Source organism: Elgaria multicarinata, chromosome 3, assembly GCF_023053635.1.
Source record: "Elgaria multicarinata webbii isolate HBS135686 ecotype San Diego chromosome 3, rElgMul1.1.pri, whole genome shotgun sequence".
Classification (NCBI taxonomy): Eukaryota; Metazoa; Chordata; class Lepidosauria; order Squamata; family Anguidae; genus Elgaria; species Elgaria multicarinata.
In genome coordinates this window covers 2,868,805-2,883,201 of record NC_086173.1, presented here as the reverse complement: position 1 = coordinate 2,883,201, position 14,397 = coordinate 2,868,805, and the positions used below count along the sequence as shown (strand labels likewise).

General features: G+C 47.3%; 1 protein-coding gene across 1 annotated transcript in view; it reads left to right on the top strand.

Annotated features, from left to right (window-relative positions):
- The first annotated feature begins 431 nt into the window (after window positions 1–431).
- Window positions 432–14,397, top strand: part of PALM3 (paralemmin 3) — a 42,870-nt gene continuing 28,904 nt past the window's right edge. The window contains exon 1 of the mRNA XM_063119101.1: window positions 432–512. The gene's annotated coding sequence lies outside the window, so the exon portion shown is untranslated. The remainder of the gene's footprint in view (window positions 513–14,397) is intronic.

Here is a 14,397-nt window from a genome sequence, read left to right as displayed (position 1 = left end):
GGGGGGGGGGAGAGAAAGCGACAAAACAGGCAGGTAACCAAACAAGGCAGCCCAGGAATGCTGGTAAATAATTCAGCTAGACAGCTGATAACGTCTCTGACCCAGGAAGGTGGGGGGAGGTTTTCAAGGGCACCAGGACCTGGAATTGCTGGTGTCGCCTGCGAAGAATCTCGCCTCCCTTTGCCCACGTCTGCCTGACTACCTCTCAGCTTTCCCTGAACTCAAACCGGCCAGACCAGCTCCGGCAAGGCTTTCTTCTCCCACCTCTCCTTTTTGACTCACACACCCACAAGGGAGAGCGGAGCCAAGCCGGCCTCTGCCAAGTTGGAAAAGATGCCTCCTCGTTGACTCTGCCGTTCGGACGGTGCCGAGGCACCCCTGGCCTGAGCAGGACCGAAGACCCCCCCACCCCTCCGTCCCCCCTGGAGGCCTCATCCACGTCCTCCTCAGCAACAGCAGGCGCTAAGCCCTGGGAAAGGGAGTTTGCTTTCTGGGTATCGGCTGCTGCAACGGTAAGTGAAAAGTGCAAGGGAGAAGGCAGAGAAGCTGTGGCAGGTGTTGGCCTACAGACACAGAGAGGATGGAAATGTGGGGCAAAGCTCATAACAGCCCAAGACCAGAACTTTGCTGTTGGGTCAAAGCCAGTCCCTCCTTTTCAGACATTGGGAAACGGGCCCCACTGCTTTGTCCTGCACTAAATTTGCCAAGCACCCTCAGAGTGCTTGCTGTTCATGAGAACCGTGGTGCTCCTAGGTCATTTTAGACCCTAATGGGCCTCCCCTTTAGATGGTTGGTTGTGCTTCAGGTGTGACGCACACAACAGACTTTTCTTTTCTCTTCCCCGCAGCCTCCCCCAAAACGAGCTCTTTCATACTTTACAGCTGCTTCGACATGCCTGGTATTTTAGACTGTTTGCCAGCCCGGATTTTAAAGAAATGCTGTGAGAGTTTTGTGCGGTTTTGTGTCTTAAACTCTTTTGAATCATAGAACGGTCATAGCTCCAGGAATAAAATAGTTTGCTCCTGCTGCCCTGCTGCCACTTTCTGGGTGGTCATTGGGGGTGGGGGTGGAATTTGACCCCAAGGGCCTAGCTGCATTACTTTCTGCGATGCAGAGACTGACATGATGTCTGTCCCTTTAATAGTTCCTTGGGGAAGGGAATATTGGCAGGTGGAGCTTGTCACGTAGAGAGGAGAAAAGCTGCCCCATTGAAATTTTTCTCCTCCTCCTCCGTATCTGGTCATACTACTGAGATTATGGCTTCATGTAGAGCCTGCCTTCTGGGCAGAGGAACCAACAAACCTAGGGCTGTAATCAAGGTCAGCGTTGAGGGAAGGGTAACTTTAATGCCCCACAAATTCCCTCCGGCACTATTTATTTATTTATTACATTTCTATACCGCCCAATAGCCGAAGCTCTCTGGGCGGTTCACAAAAATTAAAATCATAGTAAAACAATCAACAGGTTAAAAGCACAAATACACAATACAATATAAAAAGCACAACCAGAATAAAAACCACGCAGCAAAATGGATATAAAATTAAAATACAGAGATAAAACAGTAAAATTTAAATTTAAGTTAAAATTAAGTGTTAAAATACTGGGAGAATAAAACGGTCTTCAGCTGGCGACGAAAGGAGTACAGTGTAGGCGCCAGGCGGACCTCTCTGGGGAGCTCATTCCACAACCGGGGTGCCACGGCGGAGAATTGACATGTACAGGTATCTGTAGGAAGGAACATTGTACCTATTTTTACCTCAGGGACACACAACCTTTCTGCTTTACCTCTGGGTACTCTGCACGTTCCATGGTGTAGTTGCTACAAGGGAAATTTCAAGGGAGCCTAATGGTCCGTTCAGCACTATTCCAATGTGGCTTATGGAACACGTCATTCCTGGTTGTCCACATACCCAGGGTGCACGCTGAGGATAACTTATAGATGTATTTTTCCGTTAAACCCTTTAACTGTCCTGTATGTTTATATAAGCAAAAATGTGGTTAAAATATGGTCTCCCCTCCCCACAATGCTTCAGGAAATGCTTATGAAAGAAGAGGCAAGTCTTTTCCTTTTGATTTCAGTGATTGTATGTCACTAAGGGGCAGTAGTTATTCCAGACGAACACAGAGCGGGTGCTTCCTTCCAGGCAGACAGAGGGCTCCTAAGAAAAGAAAGTTATTCCGTCTTTTCTTCCTAAAGGATTTTCTGTGGTAAGGTAAAGACTGAAGAAGTGGTGGGAAAACATGGGAGGGCCAAGAGTGGAAGACGCCATCTCTCCTCGTCCGTCCCCTATCCTGCCCCAGTAAAATTCCTTGATAAAAGCTTTGCCTGGAAGCACCGAGAGTTTAAAAGTCTGTGGTTACATATTTTTGGGTTGTCTCCTGCATAACCTTGGGCTGGCCTTGGAATGACTTGGGAGGTTTGGGAGAGACCTTGGTTAGGAAATGGAGCCTTCAGGCCTTTTTCGTTTCCAGCGTAATTTGAATTTTGCTTAGCTATGTTAATTTTTTCACCTGCTCTCTGGGACTTGACACAGATTTCCCACCCACGCCAGCTAACACTTCCTTTTCATCTGGGGTGGCCAGAGGGTAGATCAGGATCTACTGCTAGATCTGCAGGTGATTTGCAGTAAGTAAATCAGCAAGGGTATATTCCTACCGTATTTCTTTGATTGTAAGACGCCATCGATTGTAAGACGCACACTATTTTCAGTACCACCAACAGAAAAAAAAAACCTAAGACACACCCGCGATTCAAAGACGCACCCCATTTTTAGAGATGTTTATATGGGGAAAAAAGTGTGTCTTAGAATCGAAGAAATAGGGTACTTTCAAACCCTGTTCAGATGACACGGTTAAGCATTTTGAGCTAAACATTATGGCTTAGTGTGTCGTGTGAACCATGATGTAGCGTGTCGTGGGAACCATTCCTAACCATGGTGGCTGCCTAACCGCGGTTTAAACACGCTCGCTAACCATTTGCTGTGAAAGGGTTAGAGGTCTAACCTGTCTGAACAAGCCCTCAATGGTTTAACAATAGTAACAACAAGTAGAAGCCTCCTTTTTTCTTAAATTAGGCTGCTGAAATCAAGAACACTTGGATGGGAAAACAGGCATGTGTGTGTGTGTGTGTGTGTTAGAGAGAAAGGATTTGTGTGTGAGTTCCAGGTTTGGTACTTAAAATGAATTCCTGGGCTTAGCATGTGCTCAGAAGGGTCACTTTGTCCCACAATTCTATGTATGCCTTTCTGAGCCACTGTTTTGTACCTGGCTTTTGGGGTTCTAGTGAAAAGCAAGAAAGATAGATGTTCAAGGACTGCTCCAAACGGTGGTGAGATCAGGCATTTGCTGGGACTCTTGAGGCCTCAAGGAGCCTATCAACCCAATCTTGCCACCATTCTCACTTTGCATAGGGCATCCAGAAAGCCGATGAAAGAATGTCTGTTTTGCATATCCTGTCACTTCCAGGTTAAGAGGCCTCATAGAGGATGTCCTGCACAAGGCCTCCACAAACCTTGGACTGGGATGCACTAAAATTGATACGGGCAGTGGCTCACAGGTCTGTTTTACTAGCCCATAGCTGGAATCTCCAGGGGCCAAAGTGGATCTGGGTTGGGCCTGGGCCTACTTGGAAGTCCCTAGAATCAATGTAATTGGAGTGCACTCATAGACTCTCAATTGGACTTCCAACAGACAAGGAAATGAGAAGGATGGTCCAATCTCTGCTGCACAAGTTGCAGCCTGCTCAAAGGCACAGGATACTAAGGTGCATACTAGGGCCTCCTTGCATTGTGGGAAATTGAGTTCCCGTGCCTCGGCACCCTAGGCCTTTGAGCTGGCAGTGGCAAGAACATGATCATCATGTGACTCTTCCCATTCCCACATAGATGAGGGTCCACCTCTTATTATGCAGGCTGCAGCTGTTGTATCCCCTAGTTCTGAGGTTCGACATTACCCTGAGGAAGACTCAGATGGGTCACAAGTCACTCTGATTCAAGGGAAGCCCTTCGCAACCCATTCTATACCATCCCAGAGGATGTAGCTCTCCCATCTTCTGACTGAGGATGGCTCTCTTGCAGCTTCTCCTGTCCCTTAGGAATGCAGGCCCACAAGATAGCACTCTTCGAATACTTAAAAGGTTGTCACACAGAGGAGGGCCAGGATCTCTTCTTGATCCTCCCAGAGCGCAGGACACGGAATAACGGGCTCAAGTTAAAGGAAGCCAGATTCCAGCTGGACATCAGGAAAAACTTCCTGACTGTTAGCGCAGTACGACAATGGAATCAGTTCCCTAGGGAGGTTGTGGGCTCTCCCACGCTAGAGGCCTTCAGGAGGCAGCTGGACAACCCTCTGTCAGGGATGCTTTAGGGTGGATTCCTGCATTGAGCAGGGGGTTGGACTCGATGGCCTTGTAGGCCCCTTCCAACTCTGCTATTCTATGATTCTATGATTCTAAGACTGGAAAAACAGACACTGGCCTTTTAAGAACTGCAATCAGCATTCAGCAGGGCTGGCTTGACCAGGCTCCATAATAAAGCTAGTGCTACCTAGCAATGAAAGCAATTACTAAGCACATCTGCTCAAGCATGGCCTGAGATATTATATGCAAAACCCGAAGGCATTGGGAAACATGCTTTTTTTTTTAATTACATGAAAATGGCCTGATTAACATTTTGTAGGGTTTTAAAATTTTGCAACTTCCAGTCCTGCATGTAATCCAAGAGTTGCGTCCCAACATCCTCTGTGCGTCAGATGGCTGATGTATTTGGTCTCAGGAGCCACGTTTCCTGCAGACAATGGTCTGAAAGCTGCATGTGTTTTAGCCACACAATCTCCTCCTGGATGGGGCCAGAGAAAATATTTGGAGCTCCAACTGCCAGGTGTCCACTTCTACTCTGTGGTGTTGCTTGAGACCCAGAGGCGTAACTCTCAAGATTGTAAATTGCTTCATCAGCACCCTTAATTTTTTTGTAAAAAAAATGGTGCCTGGCCTAGGTGACTGTTTGGGTTAGGGCTAGGCCAGTCTTGACTGGAGGCGATGCACACCATGGCAATAGGCCATAGCCCTGCTCGATCTATGTGGCTGGCTTAGGTGGGCCAAAATCCCAACCCTCAGGCTAGCAAGCAGGAAGGCGGTGATGACGGAGCGTCCTGGGACGTAGCCCTGCACGACGTTCCCCGTCAGTCACCCTCTGCTGCTTTTCAGTCACACCCTCCCAACAGCCCGGCATGCCTACCAAGGACCTTCAGCCTAGTCCATCGCACTCCATTGCTTACGTGGCCCAGTTCTCTATCATCTTACGCATGAGTGACCCTTCCTCCAACTCCGAACTTGTGACTCCAGGCCTATTGGGTCCCAGGATCTGACCATTGGTCCTTGCCCTAGTGACTGAGAAATAGTTGAGGTTTTTCTTTTTGTTGGACAGCTCTTGCCAAAGTGCTGACCCTGAAGGACTCCATCGAAAAGACTTAATAAGCAACCACATATTAAATCATCTAGTTCATCTAACTAATCATTTATTTATCCAACATAAATCAAGCTGGCTCTGTAGCAGTGTTTTCCAAAGTTCAGTTGCTGAGACACCTTTCTTTTTCTTTTCTTTTTAAATTAAAGGCTGGGGGGTCCACTTTACTCTGACTCCCAAAAACGCTTATTTATGAATTACCTGTCCTCAGTGAAGACCATCCCTGTGTTTCTGTGTGAGTCGTTGTTCTGAGCGTGCCTTCTCACGGGACATAGGCAAGCCCAGTGCAGATGTTTCTGCTGCAGCTCTGAAGTGGTTGAATGATCCAAGCATGCAGATACCCAGCAGAGTTATTGGTTTCCAATAGAGGCTGATTGTAGAGAAGCAGCCTTCCCCCCACACCTGATGCCCCGAAGATGTTTTGGGCTTCGGCTCCTATCAGTCCCAGCCAGCATGGCCAATGTTCAAGAATACTGGGAGCTGTAGCCTGAAACATCTGAGGGCACCAGGTTGGTGAAGGCTGGAGAGAGGTACGGTCAGACCAGTATATCATGCAGAGACACAGCAGGCTCCCTCTTCCGTGATTGGGAGCCTCAGGCTCACAGGAGCCTTGAATTAATTAATTTAGCATAGCACACTGGCGCAGTATTCCACAACAAACTCATGAGCCCTGCCACTCAGTGTCTGAAATGGTTGCTGTCTGTTACCAGCTGAGGTCAAGGAGCCCAGTGCGAATGACGGGAAAGAACTTGCTGAAAAAGTTTCGCAGGAGGAGGTCTGACTGCCTCTCAACATAAGAAAGCCAGTGCTCTTTGGAGCAGCACAGTTACTTGCCTTGACCACTGAAGGCTTATTGTTGGCCTTCCCGATGTTTTGGCCTACAACTCCCATGATCCTTCACCGTTGCCTATCCTGGCTAGGGATAATGAGAATTGTAGGCCAAAACATCTGCAGGGCCACAAGTTGCTCACCCTACAATAACTTATCACCTTCAATGCCCTTTAACTTCCTTGTGGACCTGACCTTGCTTGGAAATCCTTGACACCATCTACTTTGCTCAGGCCCCAATCGCACAAGGGCAGGCTGCTATTTCCCATCCATTTAAAATAAAGGAGCAAAGTACTCCCTGCTTGAGGAGAGGACCGTGAGTCCGGCTTCCCAGGTAGACTGCCAGGGGACCCTGCCATTTATTTCTATATTTAGTACATTTCTATACCGCTCAATAGCCGGAGCTCTCTGGGCGGTTCACAAAAATTAAAACCATTCAAAGTATAAAACGACAGTATAAAACCAGAATATAAAATACGATATAAAAGCTCAACCAGATAAAAACAGCAGCAATGCAAAATTACAACTTTAAAACACCAAGTTAAAATTTATTTATAGACTGTTAAAATGCAGGGAGAATAAAAAGGTCTTCACCTGGCGTCTAAAGGCATATAATGTAGGCGCCAAGCGAACCTCCTTAGGGAGCTCATTCCACAGCCGGGGTGCCACAGCAGAGAAGGCCCTGCTCCTGGTAGCCACCTGCCTCACTTCCTTTGTCAGGGGCTCATGGCCAAGGACCCCTGAGGATGACCTTAGGGTCTGGGCAGGTACATATGGGAGGAGGCGTTCCTTCAGATAGCCTGGCCCCAAGCTGTTTAGGGCTTTAAATGTTAATACCAGCACTTTGAATCGGGCCCGGACCTGGACTGGTAGCCAATGAAGCTGGAAAAGGACTGGCGTGATGTGGTCTCGTCGGCCAGTCTTGTTTTCTCCCAACTGCTAGTGACACCCCAGAGAGACTCTTGGAGGGCAGACAGAGCTGCCACCTCACAGGACCGGGCCACTGAGCCAGGCCTTTCCACAGGGCTTTTTTGCCAACCTGGGAACATCTGTCAGCAACTTTCTGGAACTTGAGCCTAAAAGGGAATGCTGCTGCTATGGCAACGGACCCACTGCCTGGCAGCATCACCACCAAATGAACTCAGTAGGCATGGCTTTGCCTCTGGCATTAGGGGGGATGGAACCCTGAACCCTGACATAATTTGATCCCTGGGCCACCTGGTACAGGACTCGGCTTTACTGTGCGCAGGCTTTGACCACTGTGGAAGGTCTGTGTGCCATGAAGCGTTGCCAGCCAAGCTCACAGCTGACTTCGCTCCTGTTTCTCGTTCCCCACACAGGGAAGGTGAAAGATGAGCAAAGCCAAAGCCTGCTAGCTTTGTGCCTGCTCCTGGCTAGCATGGCCAGTACTTAGAATCATTGAAGGCCTCTCCTGGACAGGGATAGCTTGACCACGGTGGTACAGGCATTGGTAACCTCAAGATTGGATTACTGCAACGCGCTCTACGTGGGGCTGCCCTTGAAGCTGCTCCGGAAGCTGGAGCTAGTGCAGAATGCCGCAGCTCGGCTGTTGTCTGGAGCTGCCCCTTTCCAGCATGGAACTCCGCTGCTGAGGGAGCTGCACTGGCTGCCTATTCGCTACCGGGCCAGGTTGAAGGTTCTTGTGCTTGTGTACAAAGCCCTAAACAACTTGGGACCAGGATACCTGAGAGAGCGCCTTCTCCCCTACCAACCTGCCCGGTCACTGAGGTCATCCAAGGGCCTGCTCCTGGTGGTTCCACATAGAATATGAGCCAACAGTGCGATATGGCTGCAAGAAAGGCAAATGCTATTTTGGGCTGCATTAATAGAAGTATAGCTTCCAAATCACGTGAGGTACTGGTTCCTCTCTATTCGGCCCTGGTTAGGCCTCATCTAGAGTATTGCGTCCAGTTCTGGGCTCCACAATTCAAGAGGGACGCAGACAAGCTGGAGCGTGTTCAGAAGAGGGCAACGAGGATGATCAGAGGTCTGGAAACAAAGCCCTATGAAGAGAGACTGAAAGAACTGGGCATGTTTAGCCTGGAGAAGAGAAGATTGAGGGGAGACATGATAGCACTCTTCAAATACTTAAAAGGTTGTCACACAGAGGAGGGCCAGGATCTCTTCTCGATTCTCCCAGAGTGCAGGACACGGAATAACGGGCTCAAGTTAAAGGAAGCCAGATTCCGGCTGGACATCAGGAAAAACTTCCTGACTGTTAGAGCAGTGCGACAGTGGAATCAGCTACCTAGGGAGGTTGTGGGCTCTCCCACACTAGAGGCATTCAAGAGGCAGCTGGACAACCATCTGTCAGGGATGCTTTAGGGTGGATTCCTGCATTGAGCAGGGGGTTGGACTCGATGGCCTTGTAGGCCCCTTCCAACTCTGCTATTCTATGATTCTATGATTCTATGATTCTATGACCCATCCTCCGATTGGAACCCACCAGGGGAAGAGCCTTCAGCATGGTGGCCCCCCTCCTGTGGAATTCCCTGCCTCTGGAGGTCAGGCAGGCTCCGACCTTGTACTCCTTTCGGCGCCTCCTGAAAACATCTTTATTCCAAGAAGCCTTTCTTTAACATGCAGCCTTGGATTTCTGATTTTTGCTTCTTTTTAAATTTTGTTTCAACTGTTTTATTCTGTTTTTATTTTCATTTTACCTTGTACACCGCTCCGAAATTTTTCAATGGGGAGCGGTATATAAATATTCTAAATAATAATAATAATAATAATAATAATAATAATAATAATAATAATAGAATCATAGAATACCAGAGTTGGAAGGGGCCCACAAGGCCATCGAGTCCAACCCCCTGCTCAATGCAGGAATCCACCCTAAAGCATCCCCGACAGATGCAAGAGCTCTTACCAGCACCAGCAGAGTGTGCAGTATTTCGTGTGCCACTCCTCAAGAGAATCGCCTTGTTATCTCTGATCTGTGATTTTGTCCTTTTCAGATTTGTGTGTTAAACATAATTTACCTGCTACGGCTCAATGGCAATACTTGCAATTGTAACACCTGCTGGAATCTAGGTTTGGCCTAGCTGCTTTTACAGCTTCAGAGCCTCCAGCACTGTTAGAAACACTTTCAACAGCTGAACTGACACGTAGATATAAGTACTTAATAGCAGCAAGTAAATATGATACCAATCTAGTTTAAGACTAGATTGGAATAGAGAATTGGAGTGACCTACCTTGCCTAACCAATGGACAGTTGTTCTAGCATCTGTATCTGAACCTTCTATGGATCTTAGGTTACTTTTTAAAGTTCACTGTTTTTAACTTTTGTAAACTGCCCAGAGAGCTTCGGCTATGGGGCGGTATATAAATGTAATAAATAAATACGTCTTATTCAGCAAAAAATGTTGTTTGGGGTCCATTGGACTCCACAATGCCTTTTCAATAAGGGTTTGTTTAACTTGCATAATTGCTGGAGATGTAAGGCATCTGATGCTTCTTTAACTCATATGTTTTGGCAATGTCCAGTAGTTGACCCCAGGGAATCTTTTTGTTATCTCCAATCAGATTGAAGATAACAAGCAGTTTCCTCCTCAAGCTTCTGGTGGCCTCCAGCTTGGGAAGAGGCGTGGGTGGAGTCCACGGAGGCCCAAGCCGCCATGGGATGGTTGGGAAACTGCTGCGGGTCAGATTAGGCCCATGCGGTGGAGGTTCCCTGTCCTTGCTTTAGGATGCCGGCCTATTTTTAAAACGTCTCTGTGGGAGCCTACATACATGCAGGGAGTATTGTGGGTGGCAGTACTCTCAGAGATATGCATCCATGCCATAATACACATAGGGGAGAATTGGTGTGCATAAGAACTTAAGAAGAGCCATGCTGGATCAAACCAAGGGTCCGTCTAGACCAGCCTTCCTCAACCTGGGACGCTCCAGATGTGTTGGACTACAACTCCCAGAATGCCCCAGCCAGCTGCAGTGGGTGACCTGGGTGGCTCTTAGCCCGGCAGCAGGAGGCCGGCGGGGAGGCAAGGACGTGGCCGGTTCCCCAGCCGCCGCCTCCTCTGCCTCTTCCTCCGTCTCTTCTTTCTCGGTCTACACAGTCGTTGTGGGGGCGCACTGGGGGCGCATGTAAGCGCCCTCACAACGACGTGTAGATTCCCTCCTGGTGTACATCCTTAACCTCGGCTATGGGGTGGTATATCTGCTTGGGAGATAAGGGCTGCAGGTTTGGAAAGTGCTGCAATCCCCAGCCGAGCTCAAGCCAGTGATAGTAACCGCATATTAACTTTTCCCCTAGTTTAGAGGCCTGGCACGGACAGCAGGCAGAAAGTGGTTGCTGTCCCATTGGCTGCCCTCCCCTCCCACAGAGTAACCTTTGGAGTTACTCCTGGGAACTGCAAGCCTCCTTGAAGCGCCATTTTTTGCGGTTTGGAATGTTAACCTGGTAGCTGCAGGAGGCCTCTGGGAGGCTGCCCCAAAAAGCAGGACAGCAGCTCCAGCAAATGGGCATTGCTCCGACATCGGCCCCTCGCAAATGATGTCCAGTGAAAACGGTGAAAGGGTATGAGTTAAACTGGGCCGGGCGAATGTGCTTTTGTAGCCAAGCTAAGCTCTGTGCAAGTCATAGGATTAAGCCGTTCATCCACCTGACAAATGGGCATTAGCTCGGGGTCATCGAGAGAGATGCTGATGTGACAGTCCTTGAAAGCATGGTGGCTCTGTGGCTTAGCTGCAGGGCTTTTGCTGGGAGTGTGCCCATGGAATAATGAGTTCAAATCTGTCTTTTGCCCCTATGCAGGGTACTGAGTAACCATGAACTCACAGTAGCAACCCAGATTCATCTGGGTGCAATGAAATGTTATCTGCCTATATATGTGGTTCTCTGGTGTGTATGAAAACTTCTCTGTGTTGCTTGTGTACAAGACACACTCACTCACTCACTCTTTCTCTCAGTTTCCCCTTCCCTGCAAATGTGTATGTCTTATCAGTGGCCGTGAATCTTGGAACCTCAGAATAGGTTCATTTTCCTATGTGTATGTCAGCTGTAAAATGCCCATCTCTGAATACCAATTGCCTTTCCAAATCCATGCATGGAGGCAATGTCTGTGCTCGTGTGAAGCTCCCTCTCTCTTCCATAGGGCTTGCACCGGAGATCTTCCCAGTGGATTGTTTCCCCTTTGCAGGAGATATGCCTGTTTCCTATTATGTCCCCATAATGATGCCCCAAATCCACCATTTGAGATGGCCACTTCTCCTTGCCTCATGGTAAGGCCAACTCTATGCATACATTCTTAAACTATACATTTTCTCAGTAAAATACAAGAGTGGCAATCGGTAAAGGATCAGCTCTCTACATACAAGACATTTTGCTTTAAAATGTGGTTATTTCAGTGTGCCATTCATAACTGATACAAGGCACATCGATTATGTACTTGAGTATTTGAACTGAGTACATAAAATTTTATGGGCTGTCCATGTCTAAGCAGTGAGAGGTTCCAGGAACAATGCTACTGAGTTCAGTTTCCTTTAAAGGACAGAACACTGGAGATTCATGGTGTCTTTGTGATATTTATTTACAAATATGAAAGCAGAGCAGTTTGGAAGGAAATAGGTATGTACCTACATTATCCTCAAAACAGCAAGTTCACTCATCAATGTATAGCTAAGAGCTTTATCACACCAGCGTTATACTGTGCAATCACTGCGAATTGCGTGCAAAGGACTCCGAAGTTTTCCAGCTTATAATCTGCTTTTATTGTGAAGTACTCCCAGGCATCCTGCTTTAATTCTGCTTCTTAACCAAAAGAAGCGCAATATTTTGCTACTAGTTTTCGAGCGTATCACTTGTTGTTTTCCGAGGGGCCACTGGGGCGCAGGAGCAGAATTTGAAGAAAAATTAAACAAATGCTTACATCTACGTAAGTTTTAAAGATAAAGACATCAAAATTGGCACAGTAATAGATACTAAGGAGAGCTTTATGCATACCAAATTTGAATCAAATTGGGTCTTCCGTTGATTTTTTATGATTTTTTTACATTTCCCCCCCTTAAACCCATTTCCTGGTATGCAAAGGATCTTGCTGCCTGGTAGCAACAGCAACAAGAATGGTCACAGCTTAGCGCTGTAGGGGATAATTCAAGGGAAACAGGTACATGGGATGAAGCTCTAACTCACGGGTGTCTGCCTGATTCACTCTGAATCAAGCTGCAAACTAGGGGTTGCTTAGACAGCGCCGAGTTGCAGCTGCGTTTAAAAAAGCCCCATACTTTCTCTGCTGTAGGGTGGCAGCGGCTAATCCTGACACAGAGGAAGGGTATGGGTTTTCCAGCGGCCATTCAGCTTGCTGGACCTCCCTCTGCCCGGGCGGACAGCAACCAATCGGGGTCACCATCCACCCAGGAACTCCCCTGCCGTGATGCTGGAGCGAGGTTAGATGGCAGAGGCACCATATTCACCTCGTTCCTGTGAAAGATTGGGGGGAGACATGATAGCACTCTTCAAATACTTAAAAGGTTGTCACACAGAAGAGGGCCAGGATCTCTTCTCGATCCTCCCAGAGTGCAGGACACAGAATAACGGGCTCAAGTTACAGGAAGCCAGATTCCGGCTGGAAATCAGGAAAAACTTCCTGACTGTTAGAGCAGTACGACAATGGAACCAGTTCCCTAGGGAGGTTGTGGGCTCTCCCACACTAGAGGCCTTCAAGAGGCAGCTGGACAACCATCTGTCCGGGCTGCTTTAGGGTGGATTCCTGCATTGAGCAGGGGGTTGGACTCGATGGCCTTGTAGGCCCCTTCCAACTCTGCTATTCTATGATTCTATGATTCTATGAAAGAGTCGGGGCAAGATCCTGACTTTTTTACCTTGCAGCTTCACGGGAAAAACCCCATGATGGCTGCAAGGCGGCTGCTGAATCGTATAACTGACGCAACACCACCGCGCACCCACTGCAGGGGCATCTGGGCATCTAGGCATCCCCTGGGCTCCAAACTGTTTCTTCGCTCGCTCCCACTAGGTGGAGGCTGTCACCTTCCAAAGCTATATCATTCCAAAGTCTGGAGAGGGATTTTAGCTTCTAGGAGAACATCTTTTATAATTAGCTCCAGCCATTAGCCAGCCATTAGCCTAACAAACAGTTGTCAAACAGCATCCATAACAGTATTGTAAGAAATAGCCCACAATGTGGGGGACACCATTGTGGGTGACATGTTTCTATATTTTGCAGTTTAGGGCCCTGAGTTAAACAGGCCGGCTTACATGGTTGAAAGACTCCCCTTAAAAGCATTCCACCCTGATTTAGAGAACAATTTTGAGTTGATATCCTTTTAGCAGACTGGATGTGATTACATCAGCAAAAAAATCGAATCCAGCAAAACGTAATTAGGTATCCATTTCTTAAAATCTGGGAGAAATATAGACTTTTTTCTTGGCACCTGGAACATTTCCTTTGAATAATGTTGGCCTCCGAAAGCAACAGAAATGGCAAATTACTCAGTTTGGTTTGATAATAATTTGATAATAATTTGGTAGAAGATGAGGATTTTGTATTGCAGGGAGTTTTCACTTTGTATACCCAGTTAGCAGGAAATATTAATCTACATCTCCCATTCTTTCAGTATATCCAGATTAGAAATTATATTCAGAAGATTTATCCAGAAACTAAATTCCCTTTTTAAAAATGGCTTTCTGGAATAAATAAAGGGTTATTGTGTAACATAAACAAAAAGCTACTGGATATATTAATTAATTATTGCATTTAATCCCACTTTCTTTCCTCCAAGGAACCCAAGGCCGTGTGCATAATCCTCCTCCTCTCCATTTTATCCTCACAACAACCCTGTGAGGTAGGTTGGGCTGAGAGTCTATGACTGGCCCAAAGCCACCCAGTGGGTTTCCATGGCTGAGTGGGGACTAGAACCCGGCTCTCCTGACTCCCAGGCCAACGCTTTAGCCACTACACCACATTGAAGTAGTTAAACAGAAATAGGAGAATATGGTATAGTGACAACAAATGAATAATGGGAATATGTGCAAATTTTCTCAGACATGTATCTGAGACATTTTCAAGAGAAAACTTTGCATATTATGCATATGTCAAACTTGTGACTTTGGACATATTAAACATGG